Below are 27,270 nucleotides of genomic sequence, written 5' to 3'. Positions count from 1 at the left end.
CAGATTGGGAACTGAGGCTCAGAGAGGTTGTGACCTGCCCAAGGGCACACAGCTAATAAGTGACAGAGCTGGGTTTCAAATCCAAGTAGACCTTATTCCAGAAATCAAGAGTAAAACTATATATGTAATGACCATTTTTTTATACCTTTGCTATGTACCGGACTCTGTGCTGAGTGCCTTATGCGTCCATTACCTCAGACCTTCTTAACAAATTTAATAAAGTAGGTTTTATTCTGTTATTGGGCATAGAGGGGTTAAATGACTTGCCCAGAATCACACTGGTAAAAGCTGGTAAAAGCAAATTCGGGAATTTTGACTCCTAAGTCTGTGCTCTTAACCAGGAAACTGCCTGGTACTCTCCATTCCTCCATTTGAGACAGATTGACACGTATCCGGAGTCACACTCTACACACTGTTCTGTAACTTGTTTTTCTCCTAGGGGAGAGTAGTGGATTTTCAATCCCTGCCTTTCAACTTGAAATGGCATGGCCCAGTCCTGCTCCCAGAAGCCAGCAGCTGGCCCCACCCCACCTGAGCAGGCTCTCCTGCTCAACCACAGCCCTCCCCCTGGCCACCCATCCTCGCCCTCAATCACTCCCGGACTCCTCACACTGGCCTCGTCTTCTGTCATCTTCTACTTACCCCTTAAACCGGGAACTGCATATAGGCCCACTGACCCAGACCTCCAGTTTCCAAACGAACCCTCATCCCGTGATGTGGTTACTTCTGACTACTCCAGGGAACCACCTCACCCCCTCCAGCCTGCTACCCCGTTCTCGAACCCCGAACACCAGCCCTGGCCTTGAGAGCTCTTGCCACCTTTTCTAGATTGGCTCTGGCTCAATAAACACAGTCAGCCACAGACATCCCATCAGATAACCTCCGAATTCCCTGTAGTTGAAAAATAATACCCAATGTTAACACATCCACTTAAATAAGGAGATGAGAGTGTCTTGTACATACACACAAACTACTCTACCCTGAGGTAGAATTCTATCTCTCTGCCTGAGGCGATCTCGCCATGTGGCTTTGGGTATGTCACTTCAGTTCTCTGTCCTAAGTTTATCAAACAGCTAGAAGTAGATGGTCCCGGGCCCCTGTCAATGTTGCAATTCTATTATCCTATGGTTTTAAAAATGACAAGTCTGGTAGATATTACTCCCATCAGTGTTTTTGTCCAATCATTAACCAAACTAATGAGACCATTTGTGCAATCCAACTGAAAAGTTCACTTTGGGGGAGACAGGAGGAATTGGGGCCATGCGACATTCCGGGACATCACTGGGGCCAAACGAAGTTGATGGTTGTGTGCGGGCAACGGTGAAATGAAATCAGGCGGATCCTCACCTAGATGGGGTACTCTTTGGACCAAGGGAGCACTTTTGGTGAGTAGAAAGCTGTTATCTGACTGAAGCCAAGATAAAATCCACTTTTTGCACATGTTTGGTATTTTTTTTAAGTTTGGCTCAATCACTTGTTTTTCTCTGTTCCTTATGTAATCTTGTGGGATGCAACGTCAGAAAGTCATAAATCATTCATGGTGCTCTGGGAAAAAAAAAATCACTTGTGCAAAGCAGATGCAACTTGAAATGAGAGAAGTTTTTGCATGAAACCCAAAGAAAAACGTAACTCATACGTTCCGTAGCCCACACTGCTCACTAATTCCCATAATCACTCTGTGGCTTGGTCGCTTGTTTCTGGCCTCTTGTTTCTCTTCATTTTTTTTTTTTTTTTAGGATTTTATTTATTCATTTGAGACACCGAGATAGAGAGAGAGAGCATGAGCAGGGGGAGAGGCAGAGGGAGAGGCAGAGGGAGAGGGAGAAGCAGACTCCCCAATGAACCAGGAGCCCGATGCGGGGCTGGATCCCAGGACCCTGGGATCATGACCCAAGCCGAAGGCAGATGCTTAACGACTGAGCCACCCCGGCGCCCTGCTTCTCTTCGTTTTAAATGGAGACTAACTTGAAGATGTAGCCTGTCACAACTGTACTGCATTTTCCCAGGAGTCTTAGAAAAGATGCTGTAGTGGTGAAATTTGTGGGGATGTTTGAAGCTGGCAGATTTTATTTCCTGCTTAAAGATGTCAAGCAAGCCCTTTATCGAAAAATCTCTTTTTCAGTATGCCAGTCACTGCTGTCCATAATTCCTACAGGTTAATTAAATTCCCTTTGTAAAATATAACACTCTTTCCCAAACCCACATACAAAAAAAACAAATAGTCCCCAGCAGAGGTAACCCATACAGCTAACTCTCAAACATGAATGCCTTAAATTGAGTTAGCTTTACAATTTCCAATGTGGCAGCTAGATGTGATGGGGTTCCTAATAAAGGAGCAAATTTGGGTTTTTTTTTTTTATTTCTTTCATACTCATTAAGTCATTCAAGCTTCACAGAAGTAGCAAGGACAAGTATGTGTTCAGTCATGAATTCGTTCCTATAATATGAGTTAATTACCTTGGGAGCGAGCAAAACTGAGAAAGAATTCTCAGCAGAACAGAAGAGGGAAGCATTCCCATCGGTCAAGGTCACAATTTCTCCCAATCAGTCCTGAGATGTTCAACCTAGCACAGTGTCTGGCATTGGGCTAGTCCTCAAAATATGTCTATTTACTCTCTGTTCAATTGATTTCAAACCAGTCATATGACCACCTGTGGCTATGTTACCAAGTGACAGGCAGTTACCCCCTTCCAAACTCTTGAGATCTTGGTAATGTTGCCTTGAACCCCTGGTTCCACAGCACGGGAAAGTCTTAAACCTTCCTCAAGATCTTTGCCTTTTCCTGGTATTGAGAATCTTCCTGTTTGGTTCGCTGTCACCATTCTACCACCGAGCCCCGAGGCACAGTCTTTGCCCCATTTTCAAAGAGAAATCTATTTTGTGCCAACGATTTGCCAAGCTTTTCAAGAACTTACTGAAGATCAGACAGTTCCGGAGAGTACTTATATCACGCACAACCCAGCACAGCTGATTCCCCATCTTGCTGGTTCCTTCCCTCCCTCCCTCTCCATCTCTTGTTTCCCTCTTCCTTCCCCTCTTTGCTTAGACACAGCTAGATATACCCAGAATGTCAGCTTCTACTCTAAGTGGGCCTAATGAGGGGTTTTTTCCCCCACTGAGGTGAATCTGTCCTCAGAAAGAATTCTCAGATCAACTGCTAAGACAACAATAATGTTCTACCTCTCATTTCACCCAAAACTAAAATCAAAGATGTAGACCATTGCCCACTGTTTTCGATAATTCCTATGGCCACATGATGAAAAGTGGCAGAGTTCCTATCATAATATGGCTCCTCAGTGCTCTCCTGGCTCAGCCTGAGGACTGCTTCTACCTCAGTCCAATGCCCAGCATACCCACCTGCCTTTGATTCTCTGGTACCACATGCTTTTCATATTCTGAGTGTGGCATAATATTTTCTGGGTCTGCAGCAATAAGCAACAGAAAAAAAATTATTAAACATCTAGGGTATACAAAAAACTATGCTAGGGACTGGGGAGAATAAAGAATCATGGCCTCTGCCCTCAAAGAGCTGAGCTCTAGCACAAACTTACCATGTAATCTTAGGAAAATGACAACTAAGGTTCAGTTTCCTCATCCATAAAATGGTGATGTTATAACACCTACTTCACAGGGTCACTGCCAAGATGCACTGTAAATAAGGCAACACACAGACACACATACACACGAGGCAAAACGTGTAAAGTGCTTGGTTTGGCACATGGCTAACAATAATAATAAATGGAGGGCAAATACATAAATCCATACTGATCGCTAAAATGAAACAAGAAAGCATACATAATATAAGGCAGACTTTAATAAGTTTTACAGGAAAGATACCAAGCGGCAGGGTGGTATGTGGGAGGGAAAGTCTCATTTTAGTTGACAGGATTGAGAAAGACTACTCAGAGTGGCTAGAAGTCAAGCTGGGAGTGAACGAGCAGGATTTGGACAAAAGGTCTTGGGGAATTTCCACAAGTTGTTGATAATCAGTGTTGAAGAGTTGTATATTTCTGGTGGTGTTTTAGTCTTGAAGAATGATAATCTTGGCTTCTACCAGTTTAGGTGAGAAGCTTTGTGGCTATACTCAGAAATGATTTGGTTGACAGAACTCTTCAAAGCTTTATGCCTAAAACTCTACCTGACCCCTAGGCAGTCTATTGGTGGCATAGAACTATGAGACTGAAAGATTATTTAACTCATATTCATTAGATGTCTCAACTATTGTAGGTATAATATCCTTGCCCAAAAGTCATCTAATTATCAGTTTGCACACCTCCAATGACAGGAAGTTCACTGCCAATACAATTTTGACCACAGTTAACATATTGAAAAGAACCAGAGGTAGGGAAACCCAGCAAGTATATAGGAGATCATGGTAAGGACATAGTTTCCAGAAAGTACCAATTTTAGGAGGAATCCTAATTTTATTACTAGCTTGACCCTATGCAAGCCACTCAGTCTTTCTGGGCCTCAGAGTACTTCTCACACTGCTTGTAGCTCTTATGTCCTAAAACATCTGATCAAAAAGTAATGCAGGTCAAAAGTCATGCTGTAGAGAAAATCAGCTAAAATCAAACATGCAGAACTGTTTTGTGACTTTTCAGCTATAAAATAAAAGGATTTTTATTACCACTATGAAATCTCTCCATTTCAGTTCAACAAGCAGCACATCAGTCCCCGTGGATACAGAGATGAATAATCCTACCATACTCCACCCTGCACTATCCATGCCTGAGAAACCTTGTATCCGGATACGGACACCACAGTTTAATTGGGATACCAATACGCTATGGTTTAGCAAGAAGTTGGAGCTATTGCTGGGACAGAAGCTGTCATCTAATTGGAAACTCTTCTCAGTGCTATGTGGGAAGGACTAAAATTCTTTTAAACTGCTGAGGGTAGAACAAGTATCCACAGGTAGAAATACCATGGAAGTGGATTTCAGTGTCATGTAAGGAAGAGCATCCCAATGGTTAGTCGTCCCATCAGAAAAGTTAGTGAGTCTCCATTGCCAGAAATGTTGCAGAAGGATCTGAAGAACTAACAAAATAGCTAGTGCAGATATTACTGCAGGGCTAGGAGGTTAGCCCAGAAAATATATACATGTCCTCCCAGTTCTGAGTCCCAGAGTGCCTCAATACACAGTACTATTTATCATGATTCATTTATTTATCTGACAAATATTTAGTGACTGGTCCTCACTTTGGGACCAGCATGGCTGGGTTTAAATCTCAACACCACATTCTCACTCTCTGTTTCCTCACCTATAATATGGGAATAATAAAAGTTCATGCTTATGCTCTGAAGATGAAAGGAAATGATTTATGTAAAGCACTTTTGAACGGTGTTTGACACACGACACACAGTTGATTCATGTTAGACGTTCGTAGCAGTGGTAGTATATGTCAAGCACTGAGCTAGACATTAGGTCACCAGGGTTAAGAAACACATGAATCCTACCTTTCTTGAGTTTAAAGTCGGCCAGGAGGTGGGAGGATATAAAATATATTAAACTAAAAGTCACAAAAAATATAAATACAACTTTAGACTATGACATTCACTATGAAGGGGGAAAGAAGATGCCATGACAGCGTATGACAGAGGACAGAAGGACTCATTTAGATTGGAAGGTGCAGGGAAGCGTTCTTTGAGGAACTGACATTTAAGCTGAGTTGTGATACAGTATGTGTCCCAGCACCAGTGTTTTAAAGGGGGCGCTGATGCCTGGCTTTATTTTAAGTCAACAGAGAAATGAAGCCAGCTAGCTGCAAGGGTATGGAGTCACCTGTCAATCTGAGTCTCAATTTGTGCATCAAGCCTCACATTAGGCAGTGTAAGTGTAGACAGGTTTTCTTCACTTTAGCTACTAGTTTCCATTTGATTTTTCTCTGAAATCTATAAACTCATCAATGTATCCATCAATCCACCTATCCATCCATCCACCCATCCATCTATTTATCTATGGGGGATTCAATGATATGTAGTCCCCAGCCTCAAGGAACTTGTGTCAGGGAGGCTGGTATGTGCACAAGTTCCCATAAGCAAAGATACATCAACAAGATAGAAGGAAATATTATCGAAGTTGAAGAGTCTAGAAATTCAACACAGATGAGGAGATGAAGGGAAAATTTTTGGAAAAGGTGACATGTTGAAGCATACTAGGAAATTCTAAGCAAAGCGAATTCGAAGGAATTAAATTTCACTCAGCGTTTGGGTTTTAAAATCATGAATAAGGCAGGAAAAAAACAATCACAACTAGATGATGGTCAGCAGGGACCAGGTTGGAGAATTGCATACTATGTGTCAAGAAATCCAATACCGCCAGTGTTTTTTCTAGTCCTGAAATAAATTTCGGTTGCTTCAGCTGAGCATCAAGTGAGTCTATGAGTTTGCTTTGAGGTACCATGATGTATGAAAAATGGGAGTTCTGAAATACGGAGCGCACACATCGTGTGAGGTCCAGGGGAGAGAAGAGAAGGAGCAGTCATTGCCATGCTGTCTGCATGCTCCCGGGAGGGCACTCACCACTTACTGTGTGGAAAGTGGGCAGAACTGGCGATAGCTTGACTATTAACATACTCTCTCTGCCTCTGTCAATCTATCAATTAGCCTATCTCTTGTTAGTTTTGCCACATGGTTAAATGTGCATGCATGAAATAGAAATATGATGCATGTCCAATGTAACATAACCTGAAGTCAGCAAAGAGCTGGGCTCCCAAGAAATAGCTCAGTGAAACACTACCGCCCTAAAGTTGGGTCTGTATTAGTTTCCTAGGGCTCCCGTAACAAACCACCACAAATCAAGTGACTTAAAACAACAGAAATTTATTCTCTCACAGTTCTGGAAGCCAGAAGTCCAAATCAAGGTGTCCATAGGACCTCACTCCCCCTGGAGGCTATAGGGGATATTTCGTTCTTTGCCTCTTCCAGACTCTGGTGGTTCCCACATTCCTTGACTTGTGATGAAACAGCTCCAATCTCTACCTCTGTCTTTGGCCATCTTCCCTGTATCTTTGTGTCTCAAACCTCCCTCTCCCTTCTCTAAAAAGGACAGCAGTCATTGGATTTAGGGCTCACTCGAAATCCAACATGATCTCATCTTGACACCCTTAATTAACATCTTCAAAGAACTCATTTCCAAGTAAGGTCACTTGTCTAGGTACCTGGGGTTAAAACTTGGGGGGCACCATTCAACCCACTACAAGATTCAAGAAAGAGTAATAAAAGTGGGTTGAAGCTCTATTTTGACAGGCTTTGAATGTTCATTTCAAACATCTTTGAGGGTCTAATTTTTTGCAGAGCTGTGACGCTGACAGTTTTTACTTCCACAACTATTTAAACACCTTCTACTGTAGGGTCCCCTCCTCTGCCTCACTGCCGCTATCTGACACCCTGAAGCTCTCCTCACTCTAGTTTATTTGCTCATCACGTCCCTGCAGTACAAGCCTCGACATACTTCCATCATAGGCTTTTCCATGTCCTAACCAAAATTCCCATCCTTTATATGAGTGATGGTTAATCAACTAAAATAATCTTTATTAAGACACTGGCTCATCAACATTGTTAAAACCTGTACACGTAGCCCTTAAAGTGTGATCATGTTAATTCTAGCTCCCCTCTGTGGAGACACAGCTGTTGCCAGAGATACCACTTGAAGCTGATGGAGAAGGGAGAAATGTCCTGGCTTCTTGCCCCGAGACATCCCACCATTGGCCAAACCCAAGTAGAAGCCAGCAAGCAACACAGGAGCCTGGGAACCGCAGCTTGCAGAGATCTGCTCCTTTGACCCAGAACTGAGGAAGTAAGGGAAAGTATGAACCTGAAGACAAGTAAGCCCAGGACCAGCTTATATTATTATCCTCACTTTACAGAATAGGACATGGAGTTCAGCGAAGGTTATTAATTTCCCAGAGTCACACATCTGGTTAAGTTTTCACATGGACTTTGAATCCGGGTCCATCCAAATCCAAAGCCTGAGTTCTTGTTATCATCATTCTCACCACCATCACGGACATTTCAGTTGCTTTGTCCAAATGCCTTGGTCAGGAGATAACGTGGGGTTCTAAGGGGCTGTTTCATGGCTATCACATCTGTAAGAGGACCTTCTCTGGGTTTGAGATTTGGATTTTGTGAAGGACACAGATGTCCATTCAAGGAAGAATTCACCATGCCCCCTGCTGCAGGTGCTCTCAGCTGAGCTGCCCGAGAGCCACTTTGTTCAAGACTGTACCCTTCCGGGGCACCTGGGTGGCTCAGTTGGTTAAGCGACTGCCTTCGAATCAGGTCATGATCCTGGAGTCCTGGGATCGAGTCCCACATCGGACTCCCCGCTCGGCAGGGAGTCTGCTTCTTCCTCTGACCCTCCCCCTCTCATGTGCTCTCTTTCTCTCATATTCTCTCACTCAAATGAATAAATAAAATCTTTAAAAAAAAAAAGACTGTACCCTTCCCCAGAGCGCATATCCAGTGACAGATAAAGGCTCAGTCCTTTTGGCCTACTACAGGACAATGGGAACAAGAATCACAGTTCAGCCTCTCCAGCTGCCCAGGCATCTCCTTTCCACAGGTGTTAATCCCTAACACCAAAACCCGTCTCACATCTGCTTCTAGAGAACCCAACCTACAACAGGCTTTGCTGTTACTAACATTCTCATCTTGGCCCACACTCCTCAATCTGCACATACTAGTTGATGATGCAGCAACGTCCATCAAAGTGGAAGCAGTGGGGTGGTATCACCTTCTCTCCTCTGAGACAGTCTACACGCCCTTACTGAGATGTTTCTGACCGCTTTAAACTGACAAGCAAGTGGAGATACTATCAGATGACAAGGTATTTGGTCATTTTCTTGGTGATCATCCTTTGCTGGTCCACCCAGGATGAAACACCAGCAAAGTATTTAATCAGAAGGTCTGTGGAAACACAATCATCAACTCTTTAACCTCACTTCCTATTCCTTATGCAGAGGGCAGAAAATGTCTTCTGAACCATTACTGTCTTGATGGCAAAGATTGAAATGCATCCTAACATTCCTTAGCACTCCTGGGATGTTGGGGTCTACCTAGAAGTAGCCAAGGTCAGGCTCTGCCCTTCTGCAGAATTTCCTTCTGAAGAGCCCGGGATGTTTGGAGAAGGGATTGAATTCACTGATTTCTGACTGTCAGCCCCCTCGGTTATGATAAAGGCCTGGAGCCTGACGGGGCTTCCAGAAGCCATCAAGTCCACCTCTCTGCCCTTGAAAAGGGACCCCTCTCTCCAACATATCCACATTTTTTCCTTTAAAATGAAAGAAATTCCCTATTTTGTTGGGTATTCAATCAAACGGCAATGAGCTACAGGGGCTCTGCAGGATTGGGGCTGGCCTCCCCCGCATACTGTTTTCTTCCCTGCCAACTAATTCTTGTCCTTAGCCTTCTTAAGTGTCAGTACAGCACCTATTATTCATGGCTTCATTGACATTTCTTCTCAATCCCTGAAGCTGGTGGTGACTCATCCTCCCTTGTCATCGAGAGGGCATCATTGGGCTCTACACAGTACAGTGCATGAAGTTCATGTTAGCTTTTCTCTGATGCCTTTCAACTAAGGCACTCCAAAAACTTTTAATTTGATGACCTAAAAGCAAACATGAAGATTTCCAATTTTACAGCCTGTGGACTTAAATTAAACAACCTACTTGGGGGTGCCTGGATGGCTCAGTTGGTTAAGCGACTGCCTTCGGCTCAGGTCATGATCCCGGAGTCCCCGGGATCAAGTCCCACATCGGGCTCCCTGCTGAGCAGGGAGTATGCCTCTCCCTCTGACCCTACCCCGTCTTGGGCTCTCTCTCTCTTTCTCACTCTCTCTCTCTCTCTCTCAAATAAATAAATAAAATCTTAAAAAAAAAAATAAACAACCTACTTGGGTCACGCAGGGGCCAGGACTCAACTTGCCCTTGAGGAGCAGGTCCATGGAAAGTGAGTTTAGCAAAGATCTAAAATGTCCACAGCCATCCAGGCCTTCCCTAGGGCGCTGTGTTTGTATTTACCCACCCACCAAAATGCTCTTAGCATGGAAGGGGAATGATCTTTCGGTGCAAGCCTCTCTCTGCAGACAGTGTCCTTGGATTTTCCACGGGATATTTTTATTTTGCTAAAAAGAACAGTACAGGGCGCCTGGGTGGCTCAGTTGGTTAAGCAACTATCTTCAGCTCAGGTCATGATCCTGGAGTCCTGGTATCGAGTCCCGCATCGGGCTCCCCGCTCGGCGGGGAGTCTGTTTCTCCCTCTGACCCTCCCCCCTCTCATGCTCTCTCTGTCTCATTCTTTCTCTCTCAAATAAATAAATAAACTCTTTAAAAATTAAAAAATAAATAAATAAATAAAAAGAACAGTGCACTTATTGGACTAAATGGGCCTGAGAAGGCTTGTTCCCAGACAGAATGTGTGTCTCCACAGCACTCACCAAGTCCTGTGGATCGCAGCCTTCTAGGAGGCAGCATCCAACTTTCTGGCCCTCTAGCTACTTGGTGGAATAGACTCTCCTCAATTCCCTTTTTAGAACCTGAACAACAGTGATGTTCGAATAAGAAAAGGGGACCACTGGTAATGGGACTTGGTGGAGTGACAGTAATCCTCTCTGTAAAAATCACACTCAGGACCTAAGCGAAGAAAAGGTTTGACCCACAAGGTAAAAGTTTGTTGTCTTATAGATGTTCCACCTTAATAGCAGGCCACAGTTGTCACCTTCATCCTTCCTTCCCCCATCCTTCATTTCCCATCCCTGTATCACCCAAGCCCACAGCCACAGCCCCACCCAACACAAAATCTGAAAGAAGTCATTGACAGGCCACACTTGTGATCAAGCTAGGAAGAGATGGTACTTTGGGATGAACTGTCATGGCACAAATGTGTGACTTCTGGACTATACCGAGTACTCAGATGTGTTGGTTTGCTCCATACAGTATCTTTCTTTAAAATGTAAATGCACATATAAAATTGAGAGATTCCACATAAAAATGCAGTTTTCCAGTTTGTCTTGAACAGTAAAAACATCTAGCCACACCACGCCAGCATTCCTGTATGGCCAGCACCAGCCCCTTTATAAGAAGCACTCACTCACCAGTTTGCTTCTCTAATACCACTCCAGGTTCACCTTTCTGTATTTTCACGCTGGTCCCTGCAGGCAGCCAAGTTTGAGTCCCTTAGGTTAAGGCACGGAAGGGAGAGGAAAGAGAGAGTCAAATGAAGAGAGGTTTCCCTGAATGCTTTCTGATACACGTAACAATATCTGACTAAATGTGTTTAAACAATAAGGACTTTTAATACTTTAACAGAAAATCTTCAAGTTGGCAGTTAGATTCAGGGTTAGATCAGTGGCTCACCAATTTCAACGCCCTGTGCTCTTGGCTTTTCCCTCATGGTGGCAAGATAGTTGTCACAGCTTCAAGCACCACATCTTCACCCAATGACATACAAAAGAAAGAAAAGAGAGACCACAGTTTCTCCTCACATGTCTCTCTCTTATCAAAAAGCAAAATCTTTTTAGATGGTTACAGGAGACTTTGCCTCCGGTCCCATTGGCTAGAGCTAATCCACATGACCACACCTAAACCAATCATTAGCAAATGGGACTAGAAATGTCATGTTTGAGTGAGACCAAACATGGCTCATGCCTGGATCTAGTGGAGGGGTCCACCTTAGCACATTGTTGCCCACACAGTTATGCTAGAAAGGAAGATGGGGAGAATGGTAGGTATTTGTAATACCTACCACTGGTGAAAGGTGTGGCCACATGGGGTATCCCAAAATTCTACTATAATGGTCCCATATCAACTGGGATGCTAGGGAAAAACTGAAATGTGGTGGAGCACCATTAGCCACTGTGGTGTCTGTAGAGGTTGTAAGATAAGACTGGAATATAAGGGCACCTGGGTGGCTCAGTCGTTAAGCGTCTGCCTTCGGCTCAGGTCATGATCCCAGGGTCCTGGGATTGAGGCCCACATCGGGCTCCCTGCTCAGCAGGAAGCTTGCTTCTCCCTCTCCCACTCCTCCTGCTTGTGTTCCCTCTCTCACTATCTCTCTCTGTCAAATAAATAAATGAATCTTTAAAAAAAAGACTGGAACACAAAGTAAAAGACTATTTGTCCCTTCTTCTGGACTCTATGTATGCCCAGCATATATTATGAACTCTACCACCCCTATCTTCCACTGCATTTGCCTGGCCAGTAAGAGGGCAGGTTCCCATACAGACCCAGTCCCAGAATTTTGCTCTACAGGTTTTCTTCCCCCTAAGGGGTACATAAAAAGGAGTAGCCCTTGGGAGCAGGCCTGGGACTCAATCCTGCAGCTGGAAAGGCAGTTCAGCTGGTTAAAGCTCTTTCCCAAAGGGACTAATGATGTGGCTTCTAGAATGGGAACCTTGGGTCATAAATCAGGGCTTGTTGCCTGGTCCTCTGTCACCTCCTTGGATCACTCAGTCCCAGGCAGCCTCAGAGCCAGAGGCTCTGAGAAATGGTTGGCAAATAAAGCTTTAGCTCTTGGTCCTCCCCACTTATAGCCCACTCTGCTAAGCTTGAAAGCCTGAGCAATGTTGATAGCCCAGAAGGCCCCGGGATGGTAGGAAGATGCAGTTGAAGCCCCTTCCATCCCACTGCACCAGATCAAAATGTCATACAGGAACCGGGTCTGGGGGAGTCCTTCACACCCTCTGGCTGTGAGGCACCCAATCTATGTCCAATCATTTAGCAAATTTCAAAAACCAAGAAAGAAGATAATTATTTTAATACTCTTTGTGGACATCGAGCCCTCCAGTCTTCTTCTAAACATGTTCAATTCTTTATCTTATGGGGTCCTCCTGATGACCCTGAGCAGCCAGTAAAGCAGGGGTCACAAGAACAAATCTCAGTCATCATAACCACCATTTTATTGACGGTGTACTGTGCCGCAGGCCCTGTGCTAAGCACTTTATATCCAGTGTCTCATTTAATGCTCTCAACAAGTCTATGAGGCAGGGACCATTTCGGACCCCATCTTACAGGTGAGGAACCCAAAGCTCAGAAAGAGGGTGCAACTCGCCCAGGCTAGCAAGAAATAAGGCCAGGTTTCAAGCTCAGATCTGTCTGGTTCAAAAGACTGAGCTTTTAATAATCATTACATTATTCTGTCAGTCTAGGAAATGATGTTTTAATGGTGGTTGCAATAACCATTCTTTATTGCAAGAGTAAGGATAGACATTATACCATTAAGGTGATTGTCCTCCACTTCCTGACTTTTCCTGCTCTCCCCGGACTCACATCCTGTTTTCCCTCGCCCTCTGACCTCCCCTGGCATTACTTCAAAGCTCAAGTGCTGGATTTGGTGCTCTCTCTCTTTGAAAGGTAGGTTCAGGGCTCTTCAGCTTGGTCCCTTCAGGACTCCAGGGCTGAACCAACCCGAAGAATCAGAGGTGGAAACTGACAGGACCAAATGCCAGGCCAGTCTCCGGCAGCCCTGACATGTTGGAAAGGTTCGGACCAGCAGTAGAGTTCGAAGAAGAGCAGGAGCTTATACCTAAACCATTCAGGGCCAGGAGACAAGTGAGGGTCAAGGGCCAAGAGGAAAAGCATGTGAGGCAGAGCACAGAGTCTGCACTGGGCAGCTGGTGTCCGGTCCAAGGGATCTCTCGCCTCAGCTAGGAGCAGAGGTCCAGGAGCACAAGTGAGCCAAAGGAGAACAGTGGGAGCTGAGGAAAACTCACACTCAGAACAGGGCTTGGAAATAAGGGTCCAACAGAACAGGCCGTCCCAGGGGCACCTAGGTGTCTCAGTTGGGGTTGAGCATCTGATTATTGGTTTCAGATCAGGTCATGATCTTCATGATCTCAGGGTCCTAAGATCAAGCCCTGCTTGTCAGGCTCCACACTTAGCATAGGCTCTGCTTGAGAGAGTCTCTCTCTCTCCCTCTCCCTCTGCCCCTCCCCCCCAACTCATGCTCGAAGGCCCACCCTCTCTCTCTCTCTCTCTCTCTCTCAAATAAATAAATAAATAACACAAAATCTTAAAAAAAAAAAAAAAACCATCCCAGGCAGTCTTGGTGGGGTAGGGTGGGTACTGTTTCCTACCTGGTACAATCTAACCAATTAATTCAATTCAAGTGTTATATTGGCTGATAATAACTTGATATCCATTCCTCCCAGGTAGCATAAACCATAGTGAAGTAACATACTTGCACTCTCTCTAATACTTAGCATAGCATCCAAAACATAATAGGTATTCACGAGTCCCCATCTTACAGATGAGCAAACTGAGGCTTAGAGAGATTAGGTGACTTGCCCAAGGTCTTTTAGAAGAGGCAGGATTAGAGCCCTGGTCTTCCCGGCTCTCTAGAAAATATTCTTTCCTCTCAAGCACAAATCTTACCCAAGAACTATAACTGGGGCTCTCACACACTGGGAAATTAAAGAGGTCATGCGTGTATCCATTTTCAACTAAGATCTAGGGACTGCCTCTATGTCAGGCAGTGTGCTGGGGGCTAGGAGTGCAACAGTACATGAGACACTCTCTGCCCCACCCCTACCCCCACCAGACTGTCCCTCAATGCCCAGCAAAGAGCCAGCTGCCTCTTTCCACCCCCTCCCTCGGGAAGGCAGGTTGGATCCAACGTTGCATTTTCCCCACGCTTCTTGCTCTGCTCATTACAGAAACCACACTGTTGACAGAGGCAGGACCATTGGGCCAGTGGATTAGACTGTATCATTACGAATCTAAAATGCATCCTCTGTGATCAGTGACCTCTGCAAGCCCACAGAGGTTTCTGTTTGTTTGGAGCTGGGGGGATTTGCTAGGATTAGCATCGAGATTGCCTGTGCACTGGGGAAAGGAGCCCAGCAGCGACCGATGGACCAACTAGAAGGCAGGCAGTTCAATTCCTCCCTGTGAACAGGAGCCCTGGAGTGACGCAGCGCTTCTCGGCTCAGCGGCAACAGGCGCCTGCCTCTAACAGAGCTCGGTGGTGGGAACGACATCTTTTGGTTATCTTATCACTCTCCATCGCTGAAGCTCCTCAGGAATGATTTCAGCCCCCTCTCCAGCAGTTGAGGCTATAAATAAAGATTCCCCGGGGATGCTGAATTCTAACTTTCATCCAAAGCGCCTCTGTGACTCATCCCACAGGCGGATTCCTCTATCTTCTTGATTGGGGGGAGGGGGAAGTGAAGGTCGGTGCCTCTCTGTGAGTGTGGATGAACACGGTCATGTCTGTCTGCACGCCTTGTGCATTTATTAGGTGCAGTCTGCGTGCACACATGCATGCAATTCTTTGGGGACAAGTGTCTACTTGTGACTCAGTGTTTAATTTTAAAGGGTAGAGAAGAAATGCATCCTCGTGAAAGTTTCGGCTTGGGGGCCGTTAGCTAAGACTCCGTATTGAATCCCATCCACTAGTATATACAAAGGCCCCCCTTTGTGCACAGCCCTCTGCTAAGCAAGAATACGACATAAGCTATATTGCCTTCATGAGCTATACAGGTGCTTAAAGCAAAGAACGTCCCAGAAATGGCAGCAGCAGTGGGGAAAGCAGCGTTTCAAGAAAAGAAAAGCCTCACCTGTCACCTGTCACAGAGAAGAATCAAGAAAACACTCATTTACTGAATCCCTTCTCTGTGCCAGGGATTTACTAAGTGCCGTATAATTTATTCCTCACAACCACAGAGCCAGAGAGTTTCCTATCCTAATTTTCACAGATGAGAACCTGCTCCAGAGAAGTTAAATAATTTGCGTGAAATCATGCAAACCTAAAGGTCCAAGGTAAAATTATAATCTAGAGCTCTGGGGCAGAATCTTAGAAGTTACACAATCTAAACCTTCCTCCAATGTTTGCAACTATCCCACAAAATCCCCAAACGCTGGTCATTTGGCCCAGTAGTAGGAGAAACTCAACTCTCAAGACAATCTGTTTCATCTTTAAACAGTGCCAAATTGCTACAAAATTCTGTCCTGTGCTCAGGCCCAATCTGCCCCATCTCATCTCTGTCCATCAACTCTCTTATGCCCTCTGGGGCTAACAAAGCAAGTCTAATTCCTCTTCCTATCACTTCCCTTCAAATAAAGGATGACAGTCAACACGCTGTCTCCTCACCAAGCTGGACCTTTCAGCCATTTCACACTTGAAATCATTTTCAGTCCCTAAATATTTGTTCATCACTGTATCCTTCATGCTGTTATCCACAGTGTTGGCACATTGAGGTTAAGTAAATATCAGTTGAGTGAATAAAGAGATGAACAAGCTCTTTCAGGGTAGATGGTGCCATGACTTGTTTCATTAAGTCTTTTGTCTTAATTAAGGGTTGCCTGATTGCCAAGAACAGAGCCTATTGTGGCTAGTTCAAGTAACAGTTCAGGTTTGATGGAAGGATCCAAGGGATGCTAAAGAAAAACTAAATGTAGGAAGGTTAAGCAGCCTTGTGGACTGAGAATATCAGAAAATTCTCTCTCTCTCTCTCTCTCTCTCTCTCTCTCTCCCCCCCCTTCCTCCCTCCCTCTCCTCTCTCCCTCTCCTCCCTTGCGTTGTCTGCTGTCTACCTTCTCTTTGTGTATATGTTATCTTCTCTTCTTGGCATTCTTGTTTCCTCTATTGCTTATGGCCCAACATGGCAGCTGTCCCAGAGCCATATTCCCATACAGCTCCATGTCCATCAACAGCTAAATGACAAGGACTCTGTGTCCCAGTAGAGGGGAGCTTTTCGGTTATACCTGAGTCAAATGGCCACTTCTAAACCAATCAGAAATGGTTGGCAGGCATCAGGGAAGGATCACCTAATACAAACATGGATCCTTCAGCACCTCGTTAGCTGATTTTCCAAGGAGAGAAGGGGAGGGAAGATTCTATGGGAAAGGACTATGGGTGAATAGAAATGCCGACATTTCTTCTACACCTTTACGTACCAGTTTTATAAATTGATCTGAAATGTTCTCAGAGGATAAGCATCTCTGAGGATGCTCTCAGAGAAGCATTTTATCCTTAGCACATCCAAACATGGGCTCTAAGGACTAGGAGCTTTCAGAACTTATTGTGCTTCCGTAAGTTTATTTCAGGACCATGGAGCCCTGAAAAGCCTGACAGGTGGCCATAAGTGACCTGGAAGGTTCCTTCCAGCAGGAGAATGTTCTACCGGATTTGTTGGTGGCTCCATGGCATATTGTCAGTAATCAGGACCATCTTCACAAATAGAGAAGATCTAATCAGCAAGCACTAAACAGATAAACAGCCCATTTTTCCCCTTTCCCTGTACACACAGAAAAGGTATAGTGTGTGGAGTGATGAGGACTACGGTTAATGAAGGGCTGGAGGAAATGGGAATGTGACTGTTTTCTAATAATAATAATTAAAATAAATTGAATTGTAGACTGGAAAGTTCCTTAGAAATCATTTAGTGATCTTGTCATCAATGTGTTCCTCAGACCTCTAGAGTTCCCCACAAGTACCTCAAGAACCAAAAGAGAAGGTAACAGGAAAGCCTAAGTAGGCAGATTTCCACCACCAGCACCACCACCTGGCCCACCAGCATGCTTCTGGGAACCGGACCCATTCTGCCGCTCTTGGTATTGTATGCTGGGTTGCTGCGTGTTATTTCACTCTTTCACAGGTGAGGAGACTGACTGCAGAGAGGTACAATGACTGGCTCCTGGTCACACAGCTAGCTAGAGCCTGAGCTGGACTAGTCCCTAGCTGTGCTGACTCCCAGAGCCCTCTTTCTGTTGGCACAGGTCAGACTGAGACAAGAAAGAGAGCAATGATTTTTGACAAGACTAAGTATCATGACAGCTAACCATCTGTGTCTTCCACCTGCAGAGAAGCGCCAAGCATTCACTACTGACACATTTCCATTGCCCAATAGCCCGAACATACAGCTGTGCTTGGCAGTGTTCGAGTAGCAGGACAGTGATGAGCTGACAGCTTCAGGGCTCAACCCCCCTAAATGGCCAAACTCACTCCTCTGGTGTCTGTCTATTTTGCAATTAGTTAATTCATAAAGGGACCCTATAACAGTGAGGGTAATTGAACTGCAATCAACAGAACCAACTCTAACTAGCTTGCAAGAGAGACTGAGGGAAAACGTTGAAGAGTTTTCCAAACAACAATGTTAAGGCACCATGACTGGAATGAATGAAGGTCAACCAAGCTTCCCAACATGTAAGGTCCTAGAGGAAGGAGACACATCGATGAGCTCAGTTCACGTGACTACCTCCTTAGTGACCACTAAAGTTCTCATGTGCAGCTGCTGGTGCCAGGCCTTCTGGGCCATTATATTTACTGCTCCCCTTGAGCCAAGTCATAATAGCATTGATCAATCAGTCACACACTCTCTAGCTCATGAGTGGCTGTACTCTTTCTCCACTTTCCCAGACTTTGTTCTCATCATGCCTCCACCACTCCAGGAATCATAAAAGCAAACTCTTAATCAGACTCCTAAGCAGAGTCTCCTTATGTTCTCAGTACCTTGCAGCCTGGGGTTATGATTCTTTTCTTTGACTCATACATATAATTTCTTACCATGTTTTCTCTTCTGGGAACTTGGGAGAGGTCTTTTGGGGCAAGGATAGAGGGCAAGATGTAAAATGTATCACATCCAAAATTATCCCCTTTCTTTGACAGGCCATTCAAGAACTGGACTGAAGGGGCGCTTGGGTGGCTCAGTTGGTTAGGTGTCTGCCTTTGGCCCAGGTCATGATCCCAAGGTCCTGGGATCGAGTCCTACCTTGGGCTCCCTGCTCAGCAGGGTGTCTGCTTCTCCCTCTCTCTCTGCCCCTCCCCCTGCTTGTGCTTGCTCTCTCTCTCTCTCTCTCTCTCTCTCTCTCATGCTCTCTATCTCTCAAATAAATAAATAAAATCTTAAAAAAAAAAGAACTGGACTCAAACTTAGCGTCAATTCAAGAGTTAAGGGGCAACCCTTGTTCCCTATCTCATTCCAAGAATTTTAGCCTAGAGCAGTCACCTCCAACATATTCCATCACTGGCTCTCCTAAGAGGCCTATGGGGACTTTACACAAACAGAATATCTGTATCAGAGTCCCTGCAGCAGACACAAATTAGGCCCACCCCATGGACTGTGCAGCAAAAACATTTAAACACATAACCTCCAAAGTCATTTCTAGCACTAAGTGTTCATGATTCTCTGATGAAGCAAAGGGAATTTATTTCTAAGAAGAGGGTGATGAACATCTTACTCAATGAACCATAATTCACTCTGCCAGATTCTGGAGATTTCCTGGCTGATCATTGAGAACACTCCCGTGGTACTGAATTTCTGCCATTTGCCTGGGAGTATGACATCAGAGAGCAGGGTCTGACCTGACCCTTGGAGGAAAAATGTTATCTAAACTATGAGGCAATAGACCCATGTCTACCCTCAGAACCAAACACATCATTTTCTGGTTGACTCAGGCCAATTGACTAGCAGATGAGGGGTTGATGATGGTTGATTGAACTGACCACTTGTAACACACAGAAATGGTCTATGCCATCTGCTCAACAAGCAGCCTTCTTTGTGACCAAATCCAAGAATAAATTAAATTAAAAAGAAAAAAAATCAATTCAATTATGCATGTGGAACTGAACTGTGCTGTGGGGTGAAGGAGCTAAAAAAAATTTGGTTGTCCCATGTAACTGAGGAATATTTGATATGTCATTATGTTTTGGGTTGTTTCTCCAAAATGGGAGTAATTTTTCACCAAGCCATCCACATGGGTCCTTCTTTAAAAAAGAAAAAAAAAATGTGTTAGCCACCCAATCTGCGACCACAAAACATAGAAGAGCTACCTCAATGAGCTAGAAATGTTCAAATCTACCACCCTTCAATCCAGAACTCTATTTGAGGTGGGCTTGCCATCTTAAAGAGAGGAAGGATTCCCAGGCGTGTTCCTAAAGTAGAAAAAGGCTTTGGCACATAATCAACTATGTCATTGGCTCAGTTACACAACTCACTGTTGTGAGTGACAGATGCTGGGATCTTGAAATCAATTTCCTTTGGCTCCTTCTTAGTAGTTCTGGATACCTGGAGTGTTTGGCTTGAGGTGTTTCTGGTTGGAGAATGAACGTTGGAAGCAGAAATGTTACATTTCAGTTGCCTTCTCATCAGAAGAGGCAGAGACCAAACTTACTGACATGGTAAGATCAGAGTCATGATTCTCAGAATGCAAAAGAGACTGGGATAGCTAGCAAGTAGTCTAAAGCAGAAACTGATGATAAAGATGGTAATAATAAAAATGATAGTGAAATTTATTGATTATGGAGATTTCGGTCAGATAGCTAGCCAGTATCCACATCTCCCTTCTTCTTTCCTAACAGAACCTCAATTTTGTTCAGCCATACAACCTCCCTCCATGCAGCCTCAGGGGAAGCTGACTATACCCCTTAACTCCCAGATGATTCCATTGGTTAAATGCTTCTTACAGTGATTGGTCAGAACAGGCATGTGACCCAATGAGACATAAACAGAAGTTTGCTGATAAGATTGAAAAAAAAAATCTTTTGTTTCACATAGAGTCATGGGAAAGACAGATCTTTTTCTTCCCTAGGACACTGACACATCTGCATAGTAGCCATTCTATTGCCAGCTTGATTGTGGAGCCAAAACTCAGGATCACAAAACAGAAATATAGAAGGAACCAGGTTCTTGAGGACATCACCAAAGAACTAATTTAACCAACTTTGAAGACATCCTCTCCCTGAACTTGTGGTTACATGAGCTATCACGCTTCCTTTTAAAGCCTCTCTGAGCCAGAAGTTCAGTTACTTGCAGCCAAAACCATCCCAAGTCAGAGAATTCTTACGATGTGCCAGCCACTGCCCTTACTACTCTGCAAGAATTATTTCCCTCTATCCTTGTGGCAGACCTGTGAGATGAATATTATCACTAACCCATTCTACAATTGAGAAAACAAAGTCTTGGAGAGATTAAATAATGTGCTCAAAATCAGTTGGTAAGGGGTGGAGACTAGATTCAAAATTAAAGCCCAGGGCCTGCACTTTTAACCTCTATGCCATACGACCCAGAAAAGGGAAAAACTTGCTCTGGAAGTACCATATGTCAGTATCACTCAGGGATTGAAATGGAGGTCTAGTGCTCTTTCAGTGCTCATGTGGATGGTGATGATTTCAGAGATCAGGAGTCAGTGTGGTCTCTCCCATCACCATTAAACCAAGGCATCTTTCTCATGGAACCCACAGTATGGCTTAAATGACTGGCCTTCTCTGTAATCATTGGCCACATTCTCTGGCTCTCTATGCTCATCTCCTTGCCACCTTTTTCTTCATTTCTGCCTTTTTAGCTCATTAATTGACTTTCTGCAGCCATTGAAGAGAGACATGTGATTCTCCTGGAAAATCCCCCATGGCAGGGACAAGATCATTGCCAGTGAGAAGTTCTCATCAGCAAGGAAATTAGGCTGTCTGCTGGGGGTGTGGAGGATGATTTGGCAAGTTTCCTATGTTAATTGGTTTCAGTCTTGATTCAGCAGGTCCCCCAAGCCAGGTGACAGCTCAACAATACCCAGCAGTTGCAGGCATGGAAGGAAGGCAAATGCTTGAAGCCGCTTTAAGTTGAGGATAAGTCACCAGGAGGTTTCCCATAGGGGTTTCGCAGGCCTTGTGGTGTGAGGGGACAGGCTAGTGATGGCAATTTCGTCATGCTAAAAGACAAACAGGCATGGGGAGCTTACCCTTGCATTGTGCGGTTCTGGAAGTGGGAAGGCAGTAGCATGTCATTTATGAGCATGGTCTGGTAATTAAGCAGATGTGGGTTTGACTCCAAGTTCAGTTACTTGTTAGCTGATGAATGCAAAAAGAGTGAGTAATAGAATTTGTCTAAACCTCAGTTTTCTCATCTATAAACAACAAGGGTAAGATGGTTGTAGGAGGGCGCCTGGGTGGTTCAGATGGTTAAGCGTCTGCCTTCAGCTCAGGTCATGATCCCAGGGTCCTGGGATCGAGTCCCGCATCGGGCTCCCTGCTCCTTGGGAGCCTACTTCTCCCTCTGCCTCTCTCTCTCTCTCTCTCTGTCTCTCATGAATAAATAAATAAAATCTTAAAAAAAAAAAGATGGTTGTAAGAATTAGATGTGCTGAGCATTATTCCTGACACATAGTAAATGTTCAATGCCTTTGAAGATAATGATGTTGGCTGCAAAGATAATGATGATAAGGATGAAAAATTGAATAGAGAACATGTGTTAATTCCCATGGTCAAAGTTTCTCCTTCTTAAGGACAACTCCAGATAGATCCCAGCCTTATTCAAAATATCTGCTTCTATTCTGGCCCATGCCCCTGTGATTCTTCCCTCCATAAAGAAAGCACAAGTCAGTGTACTTGAACTTTATCCAAACACTCAACTGTCTCTATTGTGGCTGGCTACAAAGATGTTTCCTAAGGTATCAAGCTATGTTGATGGTGAATACCCACCTCAGCTCAGTAGAGCCAATTAGTTAGGCTACATACAGGGTTGGAAAAGGTGAACCAACACAGATATGGTTAGTTTCAAGAAGGAATGTTGGTTATAGGGTAACTGAGCCTCAGCATTCAAAGCTATTACAATGATCTTATCAGGTTCATGGTAAAAAGATTTGGAGCATCCATATTCAAATATTTCCCCAGGATTCCATTTACATCTACCATTGAATGTGATGTGGTTTTCCAGTGGCAAAAATATACATCTCTTATTTGATATGATTTCAGGAAAGATTTGTACTCAGGTTCCCCAAATCTATTGGTAGAAATAAGGCCGTGTGCAAATATCATATGAACAATGCATGAGCATCATCCTTAATTGGCTTCAGTTCATCTACTTTACACATAGCTGTATGTGTAAAGCTAAAATATATAAACAAAGTGATCCAGTGCAGAGTTACACTTCTGCTCCTTGGAGCCCTAGAGGTGTGACAGAGGTACTACCAAAGTTCTGGGGATAGAGGAGCACTGGGAATGCCCACTCCTAACTTCAGTCAGAGCATTTATTTCTGTTTTACGTATTGGGTTTCCACATAGCATTACTTAAAACTTACACACAAAAAACATTTGGAAATCACTCTCCTAGTTGAACCCACTCATATTTCAAAAGGGGAAACTGCAGCCCAGAGAAGTCAACTGACTTGCCCGAGGTTGCAGTTAGCTACTAATGGAATCTAGACCAGAATTCCAGACTTAAATATCAACACTCTTGCCCAAGAAAAGCTATGGAAGCATTATCCTACAAACATGTACGTCTAATCTTCATGTTTGTCGCTGTCAACATCAACGCACACTATTGTCACATAATTACTTAAGAGAGAGTGGTCCTGTATTTGGTCCCTTGGGGCTTAGGGAGCAGAGGGTGGGGAGGATATCAGGGAAAGCGTCCTGGAGAACTGAAGTCTGAAGAAAGTTTTGAATGGTGCATATGTGTTTACCAGATGGAAAAGGCAAGAAATGGCAGCATTCCAAACATTAAAGCTCTTTGATATTGAGAATATTATAAATGTCAGGCATATTGTTTTTACCAAATTACCATGTGCATCAGTCAGAATCCAGTGAGGAAACAGGAAGCCTATTAGTATTCCAAATACAGGGGATTCGACCCAGGGAGCTAGTTACGAAGTCTGGGAAGTGCTAAAAGAAGAAAAAGAGAAAGGGAGGTAAGGCAGAACCCAGGAGCCTGGAGAAAGCAGCTCCTTCTACAAGGGCTGAGACAGAGACGAGAACATGTTCTCATCCAAGCCCGGGAATGCACTAGGACTGCACCACTGGGGGTGCCAGAAAGGGTGGTAGAACCCCCAAGGAGGGGCCACGGGGGCAGTCCTGGGACCAGCAAGGAGGGCTCTCCCAGACCAGTGCTGAGCTGTTGTGGCTGAACCGCAAAGGATACAGTCACTCCCAAAGATTCCATGGGAAGTGGTGAGAGAGAGAACATGCCTTCCCACCTCTTTCCACCTTCCAACTTCCTACTAGGGCTTCACATTGGCTGAACCTACCAAGGGAGACTAGGTTTGCAGGGGTCCAGGTCCTGTGCAGAGTAGAACACTGAAGGGCAAGAATGGTGCTGAGAATAAGTAGGCAGATAACCAGCACATCACATTTTCCAAATGTAATGATCTCACCAGCAACTTCCCCATAGTTCTCAAATTCAAGGTCTGCTCTCCTTCTCCCCCACAAACACACAGTGACACACTAATATATCCTTAATAACAAGCCTAGAACTCAGTAGTGGACCTTTGTAATTTTTTGTTTGCTCAGTACCTGAAACCTCTTTCTTTTTTTTTTTTTTAAGATTTTATTTATTTATTTGAGAGAGAGAGAGAGAGAGCACATGAGGGGGGAGGGTCAGAGGGAGAAGCAGACTTCCTGCTGAGCAAGGAGCCCAATATGGGACTCGATCCTGGGACTCCAGGATCCATGACCTGAGCCGAAGGCAGTTGCTTAACCAACTGAGCCACCCAGGCGCCCTGAAGCCTCTTTCTATGTGGGGGGAGTTCTTCATTGTACAAAGATAAATTGATTTCCCAGCTAGATCCTTGATTTCCCAGCTTCCCCTGCAGCTAGGAGGTGGCACATGACCCAGGATCCACCAGTCAGGTTCATTTGCTCTTAGACTTGGAATTGAGTGCCAGTAACCCAAAGTAGAGACAGGGAGGTTCCATCCTGATGGAGAAGTAGCTTTATCTGTGTTCCAAGGGCCATAATAGTAGCTGCATCTGGGGTTCAGGGACATCCAGGTTCCAATGGCTGTGGCAACTGTGTCCTTGCTGAACTCATTCTATCATGTGATCTAGCCCTTATTCCTTACCCTTCTCAGGGATTTTGAGAACTCCCAAATCTTTTCAATAATTTCATTTTCTGCTTAAATCATCTAGAATTCTTGCCCATTGTTTGCAATCAAGAAACTTGACTAGCAGAAACTCCTTCATCATTTTGTGACCAGAGAATTTATATCTTGAGTCTAAAACTTATGGTTGCCCAAGGGTTTTAGGGAATTTTATCTCCTGCAATATCCAAGAGAAATAGGTAATGGCGGGTAAGCAGGCTCTATCCTTAAACCTTCCATAAGTCCTGAGGAGCTGGGATAAGCTTCCAGCCTCCGGCATCCAGAGGGGTAAGAGTATGCTATCTCCAGCCATGATGACCTTGCAGAAGAGAACCTTGTCTCGAGGATCAACTCAAAACTCAATGGTAGAGATAGGGTCATCTGCCTGCCTCTCCCACAGAAACATGCCATCCGGGAAGCTCTTGTCTCTGTTGCATCTTCTGCCCTCTCCCAGACCAACTACGGTCAGAAATGATTGACCTCGACCGCCGAGACCACGTCCACCCCGCGAGCACAGGCCCCTCACCCTCGCCGCTCCGCCGCTGCCACCACTGGTTTACACCACCCCCAGATCGCCATGGATGATGATATCGCTGCGCTCGTGGCCGACAACGGCTCCGGCATGTGCAAAGCCGGCTTCGCAGGCGACGATGTCCCCCGGGCCGTCTTCCCTTCCATCGTGGGGCGCCGCCGGCACCAGGGCGTGATGGTGGGCATGGGCCAGAAGGACTCCTACATGGGTGATGAGGCCCAGAGCAAGCGGGGCATCCTGACCCTCAAGTACCCCATCGAGCACGGTATCGTCACCAACTGGGACGACATGGAGAAGATCTGGCACCACACCTTCTACAACGAGCTGCACGTGGCCCCTGAGGAGCACCCCGTGCTGCTGACCGAGGCCCCCCTGAACCCCAAGGCCAACCGTGAGAAGATGACCCAGATCATGTTCGAGACCTTCAACACCCCGGCCACGTACGTGGCCATCCAGGCCGTGCTGCCCCTGTACGCCTCTGGCCGTACCACTGGCATCGTGATGGACTCCGGGGACGGGGTCACCCACACTGTGCCCATCTACGAGGGGTACACACTGCCCCACGCCATCCCGCGTCTGGACCTGGCTGGCCGGGACCTGACAGACTACCTCATGAAGATCCTCACGGAGCGTGGCTACAGTTTCACCACCACCGCCGAGCGGGAAATCGTGCGTGACATCAAGGAGAAGCTGTGTTATGTGGCCCTGGACTTCGAGCAGGAGATGGCCACTGCGGCCTCCTCCTCCTCCCTGGAGAAGAGCTACGAGCTGCCCGACGGCAACGAGCGGTTCCGTTGCCCGGAGGCGCTCTTCCAGCCTTCCTTCCTGGGCATGGAATCCTGTGGCATCCACGAAACGACCTTCAACTCCATCATGAAGTGTGACGTCGACATCCGCAAGGACCTCTACGCCAACACAGTGCTGTCCGGGGGCATGTACCCCGGCCATGTACCCCGGCATCGCCGACAGGATGCAGAAGGACATCACCGCCCTGGCGCCCAGCACAAAGAAGATCAAGATCATCGCCCCCCCTGAGCGCAAGTACTCTGTGTGGACCGGAGGCTCCATCCTGGCCTCGCTGTCCACCCTCCAGCAGATGCGGATCAGCAAGCAGCAGTACGACGGGTGCGGCCCCTCCATCGTCCACTGCAAATGCTTCTAGGCGGACTGTTACTTTAGTCGCGTTACACCCTTTCTTGACAAAACCTAACTTGCGCAGAAAACGAGTTGAGATTGGCATGGCTTTATTTGGTTTTTGAATTGTCTTTTTGTTTTTGGATTTTTTGGGTTTTTTTTTTTTTTTTTGGCGCTTGACTCAGGATTTAAAAAACTGGAACGGGGAAGGTGACAGCAGTTGGTTGGAGCGAGCATCCCCAAAGTTCTACAATGTGGCCGAGGACTTTGATTGTACATTGTTGTTTTTTTTTTTAATAGTCATTCCAAATATTGTGAGATGCATTGTTACAGGAAGTCCCTTGCCTTCCCAAAAGCCACTGAGGAGAAGGGCCAGTCCTCGCCCAAGTCCACAGAGGGGAGGGTGATAGAATTGCTTTTGTGTAAATTATGTAGTGCAAATTGTTTTTAATCTTCACCTTAATACTTGTTCTTTTTGTTTTATTTTGAATGGTCTGCCATCATGGCCCCCCTTTTTTTGTCCCCTCCAATTTAAGATTTATGAAGGCTTTTGGTCTCCCTGGGAGAGGGGCTGAGGCATGGAGGCAGCCGGGGCTTTCCTGTACACTGACTTGAGACCCGTTCAATAAAGTGCACACCTTAAAAAAAAAAAAAAAAAAAAGGAAGGAATGATTGACCTCTGTTCCCTTGCAGTTTCAGAACCTCCAGCCTCCTTGCAGTATTAGCCAAGGATCTCCCAAGGGTAGGATACTTGCCCTGCTCCTCCTATTCCAAATCATCATCTATTTAATTAGTCATCTACTGCTGCATCATAAATCAA

The 27,270-nt window shown here is 45.3% G+C and overlaps 1 long non-coding RNA gene and 1 pseudogene across 2 annotated transcripts in view; one reads left to right on the top strand and one right to left on the bottom strand.

Moving 5' to 3' along the window:
- The window catches only part of LOC112819721 (uncharacterized), a 156,217-nt gene extending 136,169 nt beyond the window's left edge, over positions 1-20,048 (bottom strand). Inside the window, exons 1-3 of one of the 2 annotated variants that reach the window (XR_012376378.1) lie at positions 19,936-20,048; positions 11,358-11,431; positions 11,096-11,176 (exon numbers count right to left, since the gene is read on the bottom strand). This is a non-coding gene — a long non-coding RNA (uncharacterized lncRNA). The remainder of the gene's footprint in view (positions 1-11,095; positions 11,177-11,357; positions 11,432-19,935) is intronic. The other variant, XR_003206956.2, reaches the window with a different exon arrangement.
- Positions 20,049-25,283: 5,235 nt separating this feature from the next.
- LOC112820123 (actin, cytoplasmic 1 pseudogene) lies at positions 25,284-26,563 on the top strand (annotated as a pseudogene).
- The last annotated feature ends 707 nt before the right edge of the window (positions 26,564-27,270 follow it).

Source organism: Callorhinus ursinus, unplaced genomic scaffold (genome assembly GCF_003265705.2).
Source record: "Callorhinus ursinus isolate GAN/ISIS: 27379988/994484 unplaced genomic scaffold, GSC_fseal_2.0 scaffold3, whole genome shotgun sequence".
In the NCBI taxonomy this organism is placed as follows: domain Eukaryota; kingdom Metazoa; phylum Chordata; class Mammalia; order Carnivora; family Otariidae; genus Callorhinus; species Callorhinus ursinus.
The sequence above is the reverse complement of the archived record's forward strand: the minus strand, read 5'-3'. Positions and strand labels throughout refer to the sequence as shown.